General features: G+C 36.0%; 2 protein-coding genes across 2 annotated transcripts in view; one reads left to right on the top strand and one right to left on the bottom strand.

The window, feature by feature from the left end:
• The window catches only part of B3GNT5 (UDP-GlcNAc:betaGal beta-1,3-N-acetylglucosaminyltransferase 5), a 171,890-nt gene extending 171,463 nt beyond the window's left edge, over positions 1–427 (bottom strand). Inside the window, exon 1 of the mRNA XM_053710181.1 lies at positions 302–427. The gene's annotated coding sequence lies outside the window, so the exon portion shown is untranslated. The remainder of the gene's footprint in view (positions 1–301) is intronic.
• Positions 1–22,757, top strand: part of MCF2L2 (MCF.2 cell line derived transforming sequence-like 2) — a 1,253,992-nt gene that overhangs the window by 756,066 nt on the left and 475,169 nt on the right.

Here is a 22,757-nt window from a genome sequence, read left to right as displayed (position 1 = left end):
TTTACAAAATTAACTTTTGCATTTTCTTTGAATTGTGAACATCTTATTAAAATAAATGTGCATATTACATTTAAGATGAAAACAAATACAATAAAAATGTAGATAGTAACGAAACTCCATGTAAGCTTTAATGGGAGTTTGACATAAATCACTGAAAAACTTTTCAACTGAAACAGACATCAATAAAAAAAAATATTTTTTCGAATAACATTAATAAACATAATCATTACATAAATTATTCCATCATTTAATTATATAGCAACTACAGCTATTTTCTGCCTTAAAAAACAAACAAACTTACCAGTGGAAGTGAGTTATACAGCAAGTCAATCCTAGCACTGGAAAAGTTTATGTAAAGTACTCCCTTGTTCAAAGCTGTGCTTCCAGGATGCATATGAATGAACGCCACTTGATCAAACTTAGAAGCAGTCAGTGTCCTCCTCCACCCAGCCTGAGCCTCAGCCTATCATGCGAGGTCACTCAGGAGGAGCGGCAAGACTAATGATGCACTCACAGAACAGTGGGCGGGGAGAGGAGATACTAAAAGGAATAGCCCAAAATGGAATTCCCATAAAGCTAAAAGTGCTATAGCAACAAAACTGTCAGACATATCACATAGATATTTGCCAGATATATTCCCCAAATCCAGCAGCAAATTCTGACATTATAGCTGCTTTCTATGGAATGACAAAATCAAATGCCTATAGACTTTAATGAGGAAATTAAAGGGACACTGAACCCACAGTTTTTATTTCGTGATTAAGATAGAACATGCAATTTTAAGCAACTTTCTAATTTACGCCTATTATCAAATTTTCTTTTAATTTAATTCTACTTTTATATGTTTTTTTTTTACTCAATCTAATCTCAATGTGAATAAACTTCAGAATATCAAAATATCATATACCATTATTTCTTAAATTGAAAAAATCCCTGTCTTGTAGAAATGTCTGGGGTGGGATCTTCAATGTACAATCTAGTCAAAACTAAAATTTAGATACACTTCAGAGATTTTTGCTTTCTATTCTTTCTATTAGAAATTAAAGCGGTATATAATGCAATAACGCAGTAATACAAGACACCAGTTCACCTTAAAGGGACATGAAACCCACATTTTTTCTTTCATGATATAGAAAGAGAATGCAATTTTAAACATCTTTCTAATTTACTTCTATTATCTCATTTGTTTTATTCTCTTGATATTCTTTGCTGAGAAGCATATCTAGATATGCTTAGTAGCTGCTGATTGGTTGCTGCACATAGAAGCCTCGTGTGATTGGCTCACCCATGTGCATTGCTTTTTCTTCAACTAAGAATATCTAAAAAAATGAAGCAAAATAAATAACAGAAGTAAATTGTAATGTTGTTTAAATTTGTATTCTCTATCTGATTCATGAAAGAAAGATTTTGGGTTTAGTGGCCCTTTAAGTTAACAAGAGAATTGTTATACTAGATGAGGCTATACAGGTGGCCCTCATTTTACAACGGTTCAATTTAGATCGTTTCAGAATAACAACCTTTTTTCCAGTCATGTGACTGCTATTGAAAAGCATTGAGAAGCAGTGAGAAGCAGTGCATTTATTAAAATAGTCAGTAGGTGAAGCTGTCCGCTTGTGTTGCAGCAAAGCCAAGCAAGCTGAAATTAATCAGTTTAACCAGACCTGAGCTATCGAGCAGATTTCAAAGGAACAAGATATTCCTGTCTATAAATAAGTCCAGATTGGAATGTATAGAACAAACTGTTTGCAGAAAAATGCAAGTGAAGTTTGTGTTGTGTGATTATTTTATTAGGTTTTTAATGCTGTTTAGCAAATGTTTTTGTTCATTTAACTTAGTTTAATTATTTATTCTGTGTTGTGTGATTATTTTATTAGGTTTATAATGCTGTTTAGCATTTAAAGTCTTCATTTCAAATCTTTAAAAATAATGTATTAGGTGTTACTTATGGCAGTTTTGAGAGGGACCTGGAACCTATCTCCCTCACTTCCCATTGACTTACATTATAAACTGGGTTTCAATTTACAACGGTTTTGATTTACAACCATTCCTTCTGGAACCTAACCCCGACGTAAACTGAGGGCTACCTGTATAGAAAGGGCTTTTTGAAACATATATGTAAGTCACAATTACATCCTATATCAGTCCTATTTCAATGATACAAATAGGTCACCTATTTCAGATAAAGGCTCTCCTCACTTTCAACTCTGAAACTATACTGGATATTACACTGAAAGGATGTGCGGTCATTTAAAGTGTACTATTTATCTCACTAAGGGCCTGATTGGCGATAAATTATAGTGCAGACTTCACAGGGGCTAAACTTACTAAAAGCTGCTATAAAAAAAAGACAGAGCCTGGAAGTCCAAGAGATAAGAGAGATGTCTCCCATACAGCTCTCCACTCAGATGAGATGATATAAACTGATCCTTCAGCACTGACAGATCTCTCACAAGATTCTAGACTGACAGATTTTGCTACACTACTCTAAGGGGTGTTTTCTGCATTTATGTATGTAAAGGAGAGACAAACCAAGTGCAATATTGCACTACATGACATGAGAGTTTTGTAACACTTTGTGATTTGTATTTTATATTACTTTACACTTTAGATTGCGTAAGGTTTTATGACATTTAAAGTGAAGGTAAATTTTGGTGAATGAACGCCCGTTTTTTTAAAATACTATTAAAAACAGCTGGACTTTCATTCATCAAAGTTTACAAAGCAGACATTTTGTTAAAAAAAATACCTTTTTTTCTTTTCACAGCTAGAGCAGCTTCCCCCACATAGAGATCCTGTATTCACACATAAGCAATGATTAATCCTGCTTCCTCCAATTACAGCTTTCCCCCCAGGGTAGTCATTGTCAGTCCCAGATGCTCACCTGTTAATTTAACGCTTCACTGTGGAATACTGTATACCAGAGAGCCTCATTACTTTCTATGAGGGCATCCATTCTCCTTCACATACAGAAATGCAGGGAACGGCCTTTGGAGAACTTTGGAGAAGTATAGCAAAATCTGCCTTTCTAGAATCTTTATATCATCAGGCCCTAAAAGCAGTAAAGACTGCTGTAAAAACTGTAAAATATAATTTAAATATTATAGTGAATACATTTCTCTGATTACATAGTAATTACAATTTAAAAAGTACTTTAAAGGGACAGTCTACTCCAGAATTGTTATTGTTTAAAAAGATAGATAATCCCTTTTATTACCCATCCCCCCCTTATTTCAGTTCTTTTGACAGACTTGCATTTTAGCCAATCAGTGCCCTCTCATAAGTAACTCGACGACCATGAGCACAATGTTATCTATATGGCACACATGAACAAATGCCATCTAGCTGTGAAAAACTGTAAATTGCATTCAGATAAGAGATGGCCTTCAAGGTCTTAGAAATTAGCATATGAACCTATTTAGGTTTAGCAGCTTTCAACTAAGAATACCAAGAGAACAAAAGCAAATTTGATGATAAAAGTAAATTGGAAAGTTGTTTAAAATGACATGCCCTATCTGAATCATGAATGTTTAATTTTGACTAGACTGTCCATTTAAAGGGACATTCCAGCAAAAATTGGAATTCACATGGATGCATTTAAGTTTTGAATAGAAGTGTTTTTGTAATATACATGTTTTAGCAAAAAAGCTTCTAATAAAAGCTATAGCTGTTTCAAAAGTGTATTAAAGTATGCACCGTGAACCAGTATTTTAAACGTAGCACATGCTCAAATTGCTAATTGCTGACTGCTGACATGATACTAGCCCCACTGGTGCTCTGAGCAGCTGCAGTACTTAACATGCTGGTGCACTGAGAATATCTAGCTATATTTCACATGCATGAGCAGAGAACATTTTTAACACTAAACCAGTGATAACTTTTACTAGAAGCATTTTTGCCAATACAAATGGATTGCAAATATGTTTCTATTCAAAGGTGTATTTCATCTATGTGCATTTCAATTTTGACCGGAATGTCCCTTTAACTTCATTTTAACCACAATAGATGCAAGCAGATATTTGTGTTTCCTTCAATGTTTAAATACACTGTTAATTTTGTTTTTCTACAGTATGGCAGCAACCTTTCATATTTGTTTTCATTTTAAACTTTAAACAATATTGTGTTGTTTCAAATGTGGTCTCCTGTAATAAATGTACATCAGAAAATATCAAAATCAGATATTTTAGCTAGTGTCTAAAGCCACGCCTACAACCTTGTTATTCCATAGAAAACAGCTATAATCCCACGTAATTTCACTCACTTAGAATCTGCTACTCTATTTATGGAATATATCTGGTAAATATCTATGTGATATGTTTCCAAATGTTGCCACTGTGCCACATTTAATTTTCCCCATTAAAATCTAGGGGTATTCCATTCTATACTTTACCCTTGCCAGGGGCAAAACTACCATTGGTGCAGCAGGGGGGCCCATAGCAACCAGTCTATATATAGGCATTGTCAGTATATTTATATAATAATTTTAGTAGTGCTATCCAAAATAATATATCAGTTTATGGCAGGGTTATAAACACAATACAAAAAAAATAGCAACCCTAATCAACCATGCATCTACTAGACCATACAATTAATATAAATACCTGAATTCTTTTATTTAGTTAATATCCATGAACATATTGAAATATATTTGCAATAAAAGGAAACTAAATAATATTATAGGCGCTTGAAAACTATTTAAATATGCTATGCAAAATTCCTACACGCTTATCTTAAGAAACCAGCCTTATATACAAGTCTTTTAACATCCAAGCAATACAATTCTAAACAGTGTTTATAAAACAATAGGTTAATATATATATTCTGCTATTTAACTGCAATTTATCCTAATACAATATTGACTTAAAACACCAGAATTTTCACAGATAAATCACTTAGTCTACCAAATACAAATTTAAATAATATCTAGGCTGGGGTTATCAATTTAAAATACAATTTATTTATTTGACTCTGCCAGGCCCAGCAATAGTAATTGTTTACTTTAAATGCTTGCATACAAATAGGTAGGCTAAGAGCTATCTAGGACAATGACACACAGTTTAAAAGTATAATCTGCTCTTTAAATCTATTAACTGTAAAGGCTATGCATATGACTTATCTTACAAAACCCAGAAAACTGTATCTTTAAACTGCAGTGACTTTAAAATATCACATGTAATTAGCAGCCCTTTTCTTATACTCTATATATATATACGTTACCAAAATGAGTTCCAACTTCAAGATTTTTTTCACACCTCATATAAAATAAGTATAATTGCAATGGAATAGGAGTAGTATGGCCCACTTTGTTTTTATAGTTTGACTGTGTCCCACGCAAAACAGTTTCAGTCAGTTCAAAACTCTGCAGCCAGTGTCCCTCCTTCCTTCTGCATACAACTTATTAGTCTAATCATAGGTGTGAAATATGGGTGGCCCTTCGAAACCTTGTCCCTCTATTGGATAATCTGAATATCCCATTTCCAACAGCCAAAAAGCTTTCTGGCTGTAGTTCTCTCATAGCAACACCAGGAGGCAGCATTACAATTAGACAGCACAAACAAAATGCAGCATGATAAAGAAATACAGTTATACATTTAAGCATCTTTCTTTAAAATGTATAATAACTCCCATAATTTCTTGTATTAATCTCTCCCAATATTAATTATAGGTGAAGCGGCATCAGATTAATTTCCTGATCGTTTTGATATGAAACATCACATATCTAACATTATATTAAAATAATTTATATTTAATTTAGCCTAACAGAAAATTTATATCTCATAGTCATATCACATCAAAGTAACTTCCATATCTTCATCTCACTATATTTTAAAAGATGTATTTAAAACTTTATAAACATTTATTTCACATTCATATGATATGACATTTCATTTCAGGCAGGCATTCCATCTGAAATAAAGTAATAAGTGTCATTAATTATTTCTTTCCAGGTCCACAAGTATTTATTTATATTCTTAAAAACACAGAGGTTAAGTAAGATCTTTTATGTTTTCAAAACATATATATATATATATATATATATATATATATATATATATATATATATATATATATATATATATATATATATATACACATATATATATATATATACACATATATATGCACATTCATTTCTATGTAGATCTGAGATTATCTGTCTGAAAAATATAAACAAAACAGAGGTTATTACACATTTTTGACTGACTAAAACAGTTACCTCCCAAGCTTAGCAAATACCCATGTAATAATAATAGAGAATTAGACAATTTCTCAAATTTCTATATTTAATACATTCTGGGCCATGCATTCAAAGAGAGAGAAAAAAAATGTTTATTTGTTATCTGTTTTTAATGAGTTTCAGAGTCACACCTCAGCATCTGTCTTTTGTTTCCCAAGGCCTTTATTGCCCCACATGGGGTCAATCCACGAGTAGTTGTAAAAGTCTTAATACAGCACATTTCCTGTAAGTACTATGCTTATCCAACTATTTTTGATTTTATCCTTTTAAGTGATGGTCTTAAATTGGGTAGACCAAATGTTCCATTGTATCAAAGTGCTGTCATTTAACTTTGGTTCCCAGGCAATCATACAGAGGTTCCTGAAACTGTGTTAATTTTAGTTCCTTGCTAAATTATACAATTGCATAATTTAACATATTGAGTGTGTGAGATCTCCCAGAGATAATCATTTGTTCTCATTTTAGCCAAGAATGTGTCCTGTGCAATTGGAGAAGTGGGGGAGATCTCTTAGAAATAATCCTTTGTTTTACAGACCATGTGCACATCCACAGATTTATTAAATAAAGTTAAATATACTTCTATATATTATTTAATAATATTTCAAATACCTTGACATAAATCCCCATTTCCAATTCAAAAATAGGTAGGACACATGTATTTGAATTGGATCAAAGTTAGTGGTATTTGGTGAGGATGTTGACCGTACACATCATGGACAGTCTTCTATGTAGATAGTCTGTCGATTGTTAGCCTTCATGTTTATCAGCTAGGCATCTTTGAACTACAGTATGTCTTTAGTTCATTTGGGGATATGACACTTCATTCTCCCTCTATGACTTGTAGTTGGGATTTGGGATGACATGCCCGCAATTGATTGATATGGACCCATTTATCTATGAAACTTTCATTTTTGGAGATCCGTATTTTATAGGCCACTGGAGATATTTTGTCAGTAATGACGAAAGGACCTTTCCATGAGGGAAGAAATTTCTTCTCCCTAACCTGATCTCTTCCAAAGTTATAAAGATAAACTTTATCATTTATTTCATATTCCTTTTTGGATGTTTTGAGATCATAATAGGTTTTAGTGGCAGTTGCGGCTCTTTCTAAATTCCTTTGAGCAAATGCAAAGGCATGTTGCAGATGTTTTCTTAAGTTTTCCACATATTGATGTGTATTGGCAGCGTTTATCAAATTTTGGTCTGATGTACGGTACAGTAGATGCTGAGGTAGAACCATTCTTCTACCAGTCATCAGCTCAAAAGGTGACATTTTGGTAGCACTACTTGGAGTTGCTCTTAATGCCATTAAGACTAGAGGTAGTTTTACATCCCAGTCTTTACCTGTTTCACTCACAAACTTTTTGAGGATTTTAACAATGGACTGGTTGTAACGCTCTACACCACCACTTGAGGCAGCTCTATAAGCAATATGGAGCTTTCTTTTAACCCCTAGTATTTTCCACATTTTTGTCATCACTTCGCTAGTGAAGTGGGTCCCCCGATCTGATTCGATTCTTTGGGGCAAACCAAATCTGGAAAATACATGGTTGATGAGCAATGCTGCACATGTTTCAGCACTATTGTTAGGTGCACTAATGCACTCTACCCATTTAGTGAACAGGCATGTCACGGTTAACATGTATTTGTTACCTCTTGAGGATCTTGTTACTGGGCCAATAAAATCAATTTGTATATCTGACCATGGCATTACCATCCCCCTTTTCTGCAATGGCGCTCTATGCGTTGGTGCAGTGGGTTGGAACTGTGGACAGATTAAACACCCTTGACAATAGGTTTGACCTCTGAACTTGGTGGGTACTACCCACTGCTGGATGCCAGTTTTGGAGGTTCTAATTAATAAACCATCCTGTAACTTGAATTGTGATCTAGATTTCATCAAGATTCTAAGATCTTCTTTGCCGATGCAATCATCTTTTGAGATGGGGTTGCCTTCAGGATCTTCTATGTGTTTATAGAAGATGCCTACAATGGGGTCTTCTTTTTGACTAGTGATCAGGTCCTCACTAGGAGAATCCTGACTCCATTGTACCAAGTTAGGCTCACTCTGTTGTTTTGCCTGGTTTCTGGTAATGGCTTCTACCTGAATTGCACCCATTAATTGGTCAATATTAAGGAGTTCTCCAGTTATGGCTCCTTGTTTGGCTAATGAGTCCGCAAGGTCATTGCCTTCCTTATCCGGAACTAGAACTCTGGAATGACCCTTGGTCTTTTTCCAGTGTATGATTAAATCATTGGATACTACCAGATTATCAATCTCGCAGAACAATTTGCCATGCTTGACTGGTTTGTTATTGCTTTTCTGCATGCCATTTCTTTTCCAAGTTGGCAGGTATTCAACAAAACTGTCACGCACATAATTTGAGTCAGTTATGATCACAAATTCATGAATACCATGTTCAATAGCCATTTCAATGGTTTTGAAAACAGCAGTTAGTTCTGCAACTTGACTGGATCTTGGTCCAATGTTGAAACCTATAGATATATTTGGGAATCCATTTGCCCCAGTTTTACCAATGCCAGCGACTAATCTGCGCTCATTATCAATAGTGGCATGGTAAGAACAACCATCAACATATACCCAAGGTAATGTTTGACAATGGTCCTCATTGTACATTTTATATGGGGAAAGCAATTGTTCCTCCAGAAAATCATCTTCTGATAATTCTTCCCCAGGATCTCTAGCAGTACAGTCGTGGAGCTCAGCAAGCCCCTGTGAGACTGGGTTCTTTTTATTCTGCTTGTAGCGAATTTCTAATGGCCAGCCTTGCAAGGAAAGAGTCCACGCTGTTATGCGGCTATTTGAAAAATTCCCATCTCTTATTCTCTCACTTTGCAAATATAGTAAAGGCTGGTGGGCCGTTTCTACAATAATTTTCTCGCCTTGTATATAGCTGCGGAAATTTTGTAGAGCCCATACAGTAGATAAGAGGGCTTTTTCGCAATCGCTAAACTTTATTTCTACTGGGGATAGATTTTTGCTCGCATAAGCAATGGCTTTGTTCAAATTATCATGATTTTGGTATAAAACAGCACTCATGCTTATATCTGTGTAACCTGTCTCTAAGAAGAAAGGTTTACCACCTTCAGGGTACGCTAAGCAAGGTGCTTGAGTGAGTTTTCTTTTCAGCTCTCTGATGGCTGTCTCTTGAGACTCACTCCAGTGCCATTTCACATCTTTCTTTAGAAGAAGTAGTAGTGGTTTAGCTAATTCCGCATAATTATCAATGAATTTGCGAGAATAATTTGTCATACCCAGGAATGATCTCAATTCCTTTAAGTTAGTTGGGTTTTTAGAATTCACTATAGCTTCCACCTTTTTCTTTTGGGGATTTAATCCTTCAGAGGTAACTTCATGTCCCAAGAAGTTTACACGAGTGCGGCACCATTGAGCTTTTTGCAGGGATAATTTGACACCTGCCCTTTTAAGTTGGCTGAGGACGTGTTTAAGCTCTGCGATGTGTTTTCCAAAGTCTGTGCTTTTGATTAAAACATCATCAACATAAGATAAGGTCCCCCTTTCCAGTGCGTCAGGCATAGCCTTATGCATGAATACAGCAAATTCATGTCCAGAATTTATGTATCCAAATGGAAGTCTCTGGAATGCATACTGAACCTTTTGGAAGGAGAATGCTAGCTTATATTGGTCCTCTTCATGTACCTTTATGGTCCAATATCCCTGTGCACAATCAATGGCAGTGAATATTTTGGATCCCTGCATTTGTGCTAGGCACTGGTCAATGTATGGTACAGGCCAGCCAGACATGTATACTCGTTTGTTTAGCTGTCTTAAGTCAGCACACAAACGCCATTGTCCATTGGGCTTAAGGACACCTAGAATAGGATTATTATAAGAGCTGTGCACCTGTCTGATAATACCTCTTTCTTCCAAATTCCTTATGATCTCTGCAAGAGAATCATATGAGGCTAAGGGAAGTCTGTATTGTTTGACAAATACAGGTGGCGCATTAGGATCTGTTTGTATCCTTGCAATGTGCAAGTCTGTAGTACCACAGTCAGAAGAATCCTTAGCGAAAATATCCTTGTATTCCATCAGGAGTTCTCGCAGCTGTTGGCGTTCATCATCGCTGGAACAGCCATTAGCTAAGGATATTTGCTCTTCGACTATTTGCTGAAATCCTGGAAAGATTTCAGGCTGTACTATTTCATAGGCTTCTTCCAACCTAGAGGTGAGATCCCCTTGATTATAATTTACATTGCTCCCATGACTCTGGGTATTGGGGTAATCGTGCTGTTTGATTGGTTGATCAAACACTAGAGAGGCTTCTTTAATTTTACAGACGCCTTCCTCTGAGCTGAAGGGATAAATAGACTGAACATTAAATAGACCCTCTGGCATAGATGCAAAGGATTGTTCTATTAATTGTTCTTCAGTTAGGTATCCTTCAGGTATTAGCCCAATTACATTATTCTGGAATCCAAAAGTGTAATAACTTGATTCCAGTGCATATCCTATGGTAGTTCCCTTGGATAAGGTTATATCCTGTGGGGTCATGTTATGCACAATAATATGTATTGGAATAGTTCCAATATTCACCATAGGAGTGTAAGTCACTGTGACACCCAGATTTTGTATTCTATGGGAGAGGCAAATCAGTGTTTCAGAAGTTTTTAATTTCTGACCTCTCTTTACCTGTAAGGGTAAAAGAAATTTATCAGCCCCAGCAGGAATTATAACATCGCTAGATACCTGCATATTCACAGCATATGGCAATTGCTGGTTTGATTTCAGGGCTGCATTTTCATCCTGAAATACTTCAGGGAACCCCTTTAACCTGCTCCAGAGGCAAGAGTTAATCAAATCTATTTGTATGGCATATCTATGTAAGATATCATTGCCAATGTATATTTGATTATGGGGAGTATTTAAAACTAAAAACAGGTGCTTCACTGACTTATTACCAATAGAGATAGATTATAAGCACTTAGCTGTGATGTTATAGCTTTCAGACCTGTCATCCAGGCCGTTGACGCAGTGGTCTTGGGGAGAAAGATATTTAATCACTTTAGGTTCAGCTATTTGCGCTAATAAACCTTCGCTTATATAGCTAGCTTCCTGTTTTAAGTTTATTTTAGCATACTTGGTTTTACCAAGGTCATGCACTTGTATAGGGATAAATAGATCCTCTTTAACTCTCTCAATCCCTGTGAGGTATTGAGCGTGGCTTCCCCCCTTAGGGATTTTATGATCTCCCTTGTGGAGTGATAGGGTTAATACATCGCCATCTAGGGAAATATTCGCTATCTTTCCAGGCGAAATTTTAAAAGTATTACCATCAGAGCCACTAAAAGGAGTCTGATCATCTATTTGTAGAATAGTGATTTCAGGTACAGAGTTATTCCTGAAATGAATCTCCACAGCATCTGGTTTCTCTTCCACCACGTGACAGCTATGTCGGGCGCGAGATATACCAGATTTTTCATAATTGATAGGCCGTTTAACTTGTGACCAAATTACATTATTTTTGCAATCAATTATGGTGCTTAATCGCTTCAGGAGATCACTACCAATAATTAAACGATCAGTTGGCAGATCCACTATAATGACAGGGTGTCTTATGACCCTGTTCCCCAATTTAAATTTTAACCAGGCAGTACCGTAGACTTTTAGGGAGTCACCCCCAACACCTATTAGAGAACCGTCAAATTCTTTTATTTTAGGTTTGTGGGGTGTTAGCTCATTTAGCTGTGTGTAGTACCTGTGGGATAAGATAGTTGCCTGTGACCCAGTGTCAATTAATCCCCTGATAGGGTTGGAGACTGAATCTTGCAGCTCAACTAATACATAATATCTTCCTGCAGTTTCTACCATTTCACACATAAAGTTGGCGTTATCATACATTTGTGGGCTTCGCCACGTGTTACCTGAGTTTGCCATGCTTTCTGATGCAGAAGAATCTTCATACCTACCTGTTTCCTCTATGACAGGGTCGGCTGGATTCTTTTGTACTGCATCTGTGGAGATAAGGTTAGGAGAGAGCTGCAAGGGAAGAGTTTTGTTAATTTTTCCCGGATGAGGTTGCCTGTCATCACAGCTAAATCGTCCGTTTTCGGTCTGTGGGGAGAGAACATGATTAGTATCATTGATATTTATTATTACATTTTGTATATCTCTCCCCTCCCCTTCAGGTGATACTGCAGTATTTATGACTGTGCCTGTGGTCCACTGCTGACCACTGGCTGTACCCCTAAAAAAGTATTGTTTGGTTGCTGAGCCGTAGATTTTTGACTCATATTAGCGATTTGTTCGCTCAACCGATTTAACTGGGTAAACAGCATATCTACCTGATTGTACAAGTTACCTCTACCCCTGGGCCTATCGCTTGGTGCCCCATTGTAATGATTCCTGGACCATTGGGTTCCCTCAGAATCAGGGCCGATATTTCTATTCTGGCGTGGTTGCCCCTGGGGTTCAGCTTGTTCAGCATTAGTACTTTGGGGAGCATTATATACCTGGGGTGTCTGGTTACCCTGAGAATATCTTCGCCGTCTATTGTATCTACCCTTGCGTCGATACCAATTATTTGGTGAGTATTCTCTTTGTGAGTAATTATTCACCTGATTATGTCCCCCACTTTGGTTATAGTCTCCCTGCGCCTCAACCTGTGTAGGGGGAGGGGCAGAATTAAACCTCTGTAGAGATGGCCTGTTTTGACTGGTCACCTCTGCATACGTCCTCTTTTTAGACTCCAAATTGAGGGGGCTAGGTGACACCCTAGTTTCTGCCACAATTTTGGGTTTTGATTCCTTTTTAACCCCCTGCTCACTGGACTGCTGAATAGAGTATAACTTTGTACTCTCTTTGATCAGCCATTCCAATGAGCAGTCCTCATCAAAATCTCTAGCTAAGTTGATTTTAATGGGTGTAGGCAGTGCTTCAAAAAATAAATTTACAAATTCTGAGCCATCAAATTTGGGATTATCTTCAGCCATACTGTACGCATTTTTCAATACAGAAAGGAATTCGATTGGACTCTGATTCGCACGACACTTTAAACCATATACCGCTATTTTCGCGGCAGTTTTAGTGCGATATTACCCGAATTCTTTTCTGCATTGTCGTTTTACCCCATTCCAGGAATGAATATTCATATCCTTTAGTGAAGCAAAGAATTTGTGATGCTTACTGTCAAATACCCAAGGCAGAAATTCAATTTTCAATTTCTCACTTGTAACATTCATTATAGCTAACGCATTTTCAAAAGCCTCTAAATGATGTTGTTCCCTTATTGGAGAATATGGGTACTGCGCGTTGTGCGAAGGTGATTATTTTATGGGAATCATAGACTTTATCAGATTTATTTTGGGATTCTCTGTTAGAGTTTCCCTCCCCCGTGCCAGCTGCGCTACAGCAATCCTCTGGATTTGCATCATGAGGTGACTGCCTATTTGGGAAATCTACTTCTGACCCGTTAGGGGTCATTTGTCTATACTGTTCCATATGTTTTTGTACCTCGTCCCTGACGCGTTCGCTAAAGGAGTTAGCATTATCTGCATTTTCTTTCATGTAATTAGCAAGAATCCATGAGCTAGTGACGTATGGGATATACATTCCTACCAGGAGGGGCAAAGTTTCCCAAACCTCAAAATGACTATAAATACACCCCTCACCACACCCACAAATCAGTTTTACAAACTTTGCCTCCTATGGAGGTGGTGAAGTAAGTTTGTGCTAGATTCTACGTTGATATGCGCTCCGCAGCAGGTTGGAGCCCGGTTTTCCTCTCAGCGTGCAGTGAATGTCAGAGGGATATGAGGAGAGTATTGCCTATTTGAATTCAATGATCTCCTTCTACGGGGTCTATTTCATAGGTTCTCTGTTATCGGTCGTAGAGATTCATCTCTTACCTCCCTTTTCAGATCGACGATATACTCTTATTTATATACCATTACCTCTGCTGATTTTCGTTTCAGTACTGGTTTGGCTTTCTACAACATGCAGATGAGTGTCCTGGGGTAAGTAAATCTTATTTTCTGTGACACTCTAAGCTATGGTTGGGCACTTTTTTATAAAGTTCTAAATATATGTATTCAAACATTTATTTGCCTTGACTCAGGATGTTCAACATTCCTTATTTCAGACAGTCAGTTTCATATTTGGGATAATGCATATGAATAAATCATTTTTTTCTTACCTTAAAAATTTGACTTTTTCCCTGTGGGCTGTTAGGCTCGCGGGGGCTGAAAATGCTTCATTTTATTGCGTCATTCTTGGCGCAGACTTTTTTGGCGCAACATTTTTTTTTCTGTTTCCGGCGTCATACGTGTCGCCGGAAGTTGCGTCATTTTTGACGTTCTTTTGCGCCAAAAGTGTCGGCGTTCCGGACGTGGCGTCATTTTTGGCGCCAAAAGCATTTAGGCGCCAAATAATGTGGGCGTCATTTTTGGCGCTAAAAAAAAAAATATGGGCGTCACTATTGTCTCCACATTATTTAAGTCTCATTTTTTATTGCTTCTGGTTGCTAGAAGCTTGTTCACTGGCATTTTTTTCCCATTCCTGAAACTGTCATTTGAGGAATTTGATCAATTTTGCTTTATATGTTGTTTTTTCTATTACATATTGCAAGATGTCCCACGTTGAAACTGAGTCAGAAGATACTTCTGGAAAATCGCTGCCTGGGGCTGGAGCTACCAAAGCTAAGTGTATCTACTGTAAACTTATGGTATCTGTTCCTCCAGCTGTTGTTTGTACTGTTTTGTCATGACAAACTAATAATGCAGATAATATTTCCTTTAGTACTGTTACATTACCTGTTGCTGTTCTGTCAACATCTAATACTCAGAGTGTTCCTGATAACATAAGAGATTTTGTTTCTAAATCCATTAAGAAGGCTATGTCTGTTATTCCTCCTTCTAGTAAATGTAAAAAGTCTTTTAAAACTTCTCATTTTTCAGATGAATTTTTAAATGAACATCATCATTCTGATTCTGTTAATGGTTCTTCTGGTTCAGAGGATTCTGTCTCAGAGGTTGATGCTGATAAATCTTCATATTTATTTAAAATGAAATTTATTCGTTCTTTACTTAAAGAAGTCCTAATTGCATTAGAAATTGAGGATTCTGGTCCTCTTGATACTAAATCTAAACGTTTAGATAAGGTTTTTAAATCTCCTGTAGTTATTCCAGAAGTTTTTCCTGTCCCTAGTGCTATTTCTGAAGAAATTTCCAGGGAATGGAATAATTTGGGTAATTCATTTACTCCTTCTAAACGTTTTAAGCAATTATATCCTGTGCCATCTGACAGATTAGAGTTTTGGGACAAAATCCCTTAAGTTGATGGGGCTGTCTCTACTCTTGTTAAGCGTACTACTATTCCTACGGCAGATGGTACTTCCTTAAGGATCCTTTAGATAGGAAAATTGAATCCTTTCTAAGAAAAGCTTACTTGTGTTCAGGTAATCTTCTTAGACCTGCTATATCTTTAGCAGATGTTGCTGCAGCTTCATCTTTTGGTTAGAAGCTTTAGCGCAACAAGTAACAGATCATAATTCTCATAGCATTTTTATTCTTCAACATGCTAATAATTTTATTTGTAATGCCATCTTTGATATCATTAGAGTTGATGTCAGGTATATGTCTCTAGCTATTTTAGCTAGAAGAGCTTTATGGCTTAGGACTTGGAATGCTGATATGTCTTCTAAGTCTACTCTGCTTTCCCTTTCTTTCCAGGGTAATAATCGTTTTCGTTCCTTTCGTCACAACAAGGAACAAAAACCTGATCCTTCATCCTCAGGAGCGGTATCAGTTTGGAAACCATCTCCAGTCTGGAATAAATCCAAGCCTTTTAGAAAATCAAAGCCAGCTCCTAAGTCCACATGAAGGTGCGGCCCTCATTCCAGCTCAGCTGGTAGGGGGCAGATTACGTTTTTTCTAAGAAATTTGGATCAATTTCGTTCACAATCTTTGGATTCAGAACATTGTTTCAGAAGGGTACAGAATTGGCTTCAAGATAAGGCCTCCTGCAAAGAGATTTTTTCTTTCCCGTGTCCCAGTAAACCCAGTGAAGGCTCAAGCATTTCTGAAATGTGTTTCAGATCTAGAGTTGACTGGAGTAATTTTGCCAGTTCCAGTTCTGGAACAGGGACTGGGGATTTATTCAAATCTCTTCATTGTACCAAAGAAGGAAAATTCCTTCAGACCAGTTCTGGATCTAAAAATATTGAATCGTTATGTAAGGATACCAACATTCAAAATTGTAACTGTAAGGACTATCCTGCCTTTTGTTCAACAAGGGCATTATATGTCTACTATAGATTTACAGGATGCATATCTGCATATTCCGATTCATCCAGATCACTATCAGTTTCTGAGATTCTCTTTCCTAGACAAGCATTACCAGTTTGTGGCTCTGCCGTTTGGCCTAGCCACAGCTCCAAGAATTTTTTCGAAGGTTCTCGGTGCCCTTCTGTCTGTAATCAGAGAAAAGGGTATTGTGGTATTCCTTATTTGGACGATATCTTGGTACTTGCTCAGTCTTCACATTTAGCAGAATCTCATTCGAATCGACTTGTGTTGTTTCTTCAACATCATGGTTGGAGGATCAATTTACCAAAAAGTTCATTGGATCCTCAGACACAGGTAACCTTTTTAGGTTTTCAGATAGATTCAGTATCCATGACTCTATCTTTGATAGACATGAGACGTCTAAAGTTGATATCAGCTTGTCGAAACCTTCAGTCACAATCTTTCCCTTCGGTAGCCTTATGCATGGAAATTCTAGGTCTTATGACTGCGGCATCGGACGCGATCCCCTTTGCTCGTTTTCATGCGGCCTCTTCTGCTCTGTATGCTGAACCAGTGGTGCAGGGATTACACAAAGATATCTCAATTAATATCTTTAAAACCGATTGTACGACACTCTCTGACGTGGTGGACAGATCACCATCGTTTAGTTCAGGGGGCTTCTTTTGTTCTTCCGACCTGGACTGTAATTTCAACAGATGCAAGTCCTACAGGTTGGGGAGCTGTGTGGGGGTCTCTGACAGCACAAGGGGTTTGGGAATCTCAGGAGGTGAGATTACCGATCAATATTTTGGAACTCCGTGCAATTTTCAGAGCTCTTCAGTCTTGGCCTCTTCTAAAGAGAGAATTGTTCATTTGTTTTCAGACAGACAATGTCACAACTGTGGCATACATCAATCATTAAGGAGGGACTCACAGTCCTCTGGCTATGAAAGAAGTATCTCGAATTCTGGTATGGGCGGAATCCAGCTCCTGTCTAGTTTCTGCGGTTCATATCCCAGGTATAGACAATTGGGAAGCGGATTATCTCAGTCGCCACACGTTTCATCCGGGCGAATGGTCTCTTCTCCCAGAGGTATTTCTTCAGATTGTTCAAATATGGGGTCTCCCAGAAATAGATCTGATGGCTTCTCATCTAAACAAGAAACTTCCCAGGTATCTGTCCAGATCCAGGGATCCTCAAGCGGAAGCAGTGGATGCGTTGTCACTTCCTTGGAAGTATCATCCTGCCTATATCTTTCTGCCTCTAGTTCTTCTTCCAAGAGTAATCTCCAAGATTCTGAAGGAATGCTCATTTGTTCTGCTGGTGGCTCCAGCATGGCCTCACAGGTTTTTGGCATGCGGATCCTGTCCGGATGGCCTCTTGCCAACTGTGGACTCTTCCGATAAGACCAGACCTTCTGTCACAAGGTCCTTTTTTCCATCAGGATCTCAAATCCTTAAATTTAAAGGTATGGAGATTGAACACTTGATTCTTAGTCAAAGAGGTTTCTCTGACTCTGTGATTAATACTATGTTACAGGCTCGTAAATCCGTATCTAGGGAGATATATTATAGAGTCTGGAAGACTTATATTTCTTGGTGTCTTTCTCATCAATTTTCCTGGTATTCTTTTAGAATTCCGAGAATTTTACAGTTTCTTCAGGATGGTTTGGATAAAGGTTTGTCTGCAAGTTCCTTGAAAAGACAAATCTCTGCTCTTTCTGTTCTTTTTCACAGAAAGATTGTTAATCTTCCTGATATTCATTGTTTTGTACAAGCTTTGGTTCGTATAAAACCTGTCATTAAGTCAATTTCTCCACCTTGGAGTTTGAATTTGAATTTTTCATCAGGATAAGGTGGTGTTGCGATCTTCTTTTAAATTTTTACCTAAGGTTGTGAATTCTAACAACATTAGTAGAGAAATTGTGGTTCCTTCATTATGTCCTAATCCTAAGAATTCTAAGGAGAAATCATTGCTTTCTTTGGATGTAGTTAGAGCTTTGAAATATTATGTTGAAGCTACTAAGAATTTCTGAAAGACTTCTAGTCTATTTGTTATCTTTTCCGGTTCTAGGAAAGGTCAGAAGGCTTCTGCCATTTCTTTGGCATCTTGGTTGAAATCTTTAATTCATCATGCTTATGTCGAGTCGGGTAAAACTCCGCCTCAAAGGATTACAGCTCATTCTACTAGGTCAGTTTCTACTTCCTGGGCGTTTAGGAATGAAGCTTCGGTTGTTCAGATTTGCAAAGCAGCAACTTGGTCTTCTTTGCATGCTTTTACTAAATTCTACCATTTTGATGTGTTTTCTTCTTCTGAAGCAGTTTTTGGTAGAAAAGTACTTCAGGCAGCTGTTTCAGTTTGATTCTTCTGCTTATATTTTCAGTTTTTTTCATTATATGTTTTAAACTTTGTTTGGGTGTGGATTATTTTCAGCGGAATTGGCTGTCTTTATTTTATCCCTCCCTCTCTAGTGACTCTTGCATGGAAGATCCACATCTTGGGTAGTCATTATCCCATACGTCACTAGCTCATGGACTCTTGCTAATTACATGAAAGAAAACATAATTTATGTAAGAACTTACCTGATAAATTCATTTCTTTCATATTAGCAAGAGTCCATGAGGCCCACCCTTTTTTGTGGTGGTTATGATTTTTTTGTATAAAGCACAATTATTCCAATTCCTTATATTTATGCTTCGCACTTTTTGCTTATCACCCCACTTCTTGGCTATTTGTTAAACTGATTTGTGGGTGTGGTGAGGGGTGTATTTATAGGCATTTTGAGGTTTGGGAAACTTTGCCCCTCCTGGTAGGAATGTATATCCCATACGTCACTAGCTCATGGACTCTTGCTAATATGAAAGAAATTAATTTATCAGGTAAGTTCTTACATAAATTATGTTATTCTCACTGCTAATATAGGGGTTTTCATTATGGCGATATGACCTTTTTAAATCGCTTAATTCTCTCTGGCTTTGCACAAGCTGTTTATTTAAATCTTGTATCTGTGCGATTAAGTCTGTATTATGCTTATCTAAGGCGGTTAGGTTTTGGGCAAATTCATCCATTTTATTTTTGGCTAATTTTAAACCCTCTTCGCATCTGCGCGAGGAACGAATACTATTTTCTAGCTCCTGTATTTGCAATCGTTTGTCTGTGACACAAAACGACATTTCGTCAATTATGCATATTAAAAGGGGCCAGGATTTTAGTATTAGTTCGTCTCGCTTTTTGGGAGCTTTGCATTGATTAATCATTAATAATTCCTGGAAGAATTCATTCTCTTCATTCCACATATTATTATTAACGGTAATATTTTTAGCCCTAGTTTCAAGCGTATCCATAAAATCATTTAATTCACCCACAATATTAAACTTCCCTTTAAGGTAACTTAAGATATCTTTCTTAAGGACCTGACCTTTAGTAATAGGTATGGTTATGGGACCAATTTCATTGCTATGTATAGAATTAAATGAGTCACTTCTGGCTACAGACATTATTATATTGGTTTAGTACTTAGTTAAACTAAAACGCTAATACAATTTTTGCCAATAAAAAGAGAGAAGGAAAAATTTTATATTTAAAAAAAAATATATTATTAATTTTGAAATATGAAAAATTAATATTTCGAAATATGAAAAATTTATATTTTTGATTAACTTTGAAAATATGAAAAACCAATATTTTTGATTAATTTTGAAATATGAAAAATTAATATTTTTATTAATTTTTCAAAATTAATCTTTAATAATATTTCAAGATATTAATGTCAATTTCGAAATATGAAAATTAATATTTCAACTTCTCAAAAAAAATTATATCTTCAAAATATTAATATCGAAATATGAATTTTTTATTTTTTATTTTTTTTTCTCTTTTATAATAATTTCTATTTACTTACAAATATATTATATCAATTATGATGAATATTATTAAATCTCAGAACAGTGCCTCCAATTAATATGTCAGTATATTTATATAATAATTTTAGTAGTGCTATCCAAAATAATATATCAGTTTATGGCAGGGTTATAAACACAATACAAAAAAAATAGCAACCCTAATCAACCATGCATCTACTAGACCATACAATTAATATAAATACCTGAATTCTTTTATTTAGTTAATATCCATGAACATATTGAAATATATTTGCAATAAAAGGAAACTAAATAATATTATAGGCGCTTGAAAACTATTTAAATATGCTATGCAAAATTCCTACACGCTTATCTTAAGAAACCAGCCTTATATACAAGTCTTTTAACATCCAAGCAATACAATTCTAAACAGTGTTTATAAAACAATAGGTTAAAATATATATTCTGCTATTTAACTGCAATTTATCCTAATACAATATTGACTTAAAACACCAGAATTTTCACAGATAAATCACTTAGTCTACCAAATACAAATTTAAATAATATCTAGGCTGGGGTTATCAATTTAAAATACAATTTATTTATTTGACTCTGCCAGGCCCAGCAATAGTAATTGTTTACTTTAAATGCTTGCATACAAATAGGTAGGCTAAGAGCTATCTAGGACAATGACACACAGTTTAAAAGTATAATCTGCTCTTTAAATCTATTAACTGTAAAGGCTATGCATATGACTTATCTTACAAAACCCAGAAAACTGTATCTTTAAACTGCAGTGACTTTAAAATATCACATGTAATTAGCAGCCCTTTTCTTATACTCTATATATATATACGTTACCAAAATGAGATCCAACTTCAAGATTTTTTCACACCTCATATAAAATAAGTGTAATTGCAATGGAATAGGAATAGTATGGCCCACTTTGTTTTTATAGTTTGACTGTGTCCCACGCAAAACAGTTTCAGTCAGTTCAAAACTCTGCAGCCAGTGTCCCTCCTTCCTTCTGCATACAACTTATTAGTCTAATCATAGGTGTGAAATATGGGTGGCCCTTCGAAACCTTGTCCCTCTATTGGATAATCTGAATATCCCATTTCCAACATCCAAAAAGCTTTCTGGCTGTAGTTCTCTCATAGCAACACCGGGAGGCAGCATTACAATTAGACAGCACAAACAAAATGCAGCATGATAAAGAAATACAGTTATACATTTAAGCATCTTTCTTTAAAATGTATAATAACTCCCATAATTTCTTGTATTAATCTCTCCCAATATTAATTATAGGTGAAGCGGCATCAAATTAATTTCCTGATCGTTTTGATATGAAACATCACATATCTAACATTATATTAAAATAATTTATATTTAATTTAGCCTAACAGAAAATTTATATCTCATAGTCATATCACATCAAAGTAACTTCCATATCTTCATCTCACTATATTTTAAAAGATGTATTTAAAACTTTATAAACATTTATTTCACATTCATATGATATGACATTTCATTTCAGGCAGGCATTCCATCTGAAATAAAGTAATAAGTGTCATTAATTATTTCTTTCCAGGTCCACAAGTATTTATTTATATTCTTAAAAACACAGAGGTTAAGTAAGATCTTTTATGTTTTCAAAACATATATATATATATATATATATATATATATACACATATATATGCACATTCATTTCTATGTAGATCTGAGATTATCTGTCTGAAAAATATAAACAAAACAGAGGTTATTACACATTTTTGACTGACTAAAACAGTTACCTCCCAAGCTTAGCAAATACCCATGTAATAATAATAGAGAATTAGACAATTTCTCAAATTTCTATATTTAATACATTCTGGGGCATGCATTCAAAGAGAGAGAGAAAAAAATGTTTATTTGTTATCTGTTTTTAATGAGTTTCAGAGTCACACCTCAGCATCTGTCTTTTGTTTCCCAAGGCCTTTATTGCCCCACATGGGGTCAATCCACAAGTAGTTGTAAAAGTCTTAATACAGCACATTTCCTGTAAGTACTATGCTTATCCAACTATTTTAGATTTTATCCTTTTAAAGGGACAGTTTACTCAAAAATTTTCTCCCCTTTAATTTGTTCCCAATGATCCACTTTACCTGCTGGAGTGTATTAAATTGTTTACAAATAGCTCCTTTACCCTTATATTGGCATTTGAAATTGTTAATTTAGCATGTGGTATCCCCACCTATTCTGAAAGTTTGTGGCCACGCGTACCAGCTATAGATAAGATTTGTAAACACAGCCAGCAGAAGAAATTACACTTCCAGTGTGATAAAGCAGAGATAAGGTAATAAAATGTTGATTTTCCATTGTTCTCTCAAAGTATTGGTGATTGTTTTAAGGA

The sequence above is a fragment of the Bombina bombina genome, chromosome 4 (assembly GCF_027579735.1).
Source record: "Bombina bombina isolate aBomBom1 chromosome 4, aBomBom1.pri, whole genome shotgun sequence".
In the NCBI taxonomy this organism is placed as follows: Eukaryota; Metazoa; Chordata; class Amphibia; order Anura; family Bombinatoridae; genus Bombina; species Bombina bombina.
This window is presented reverse-complemented; position numbering and strand designations above follow the sequence as displayed.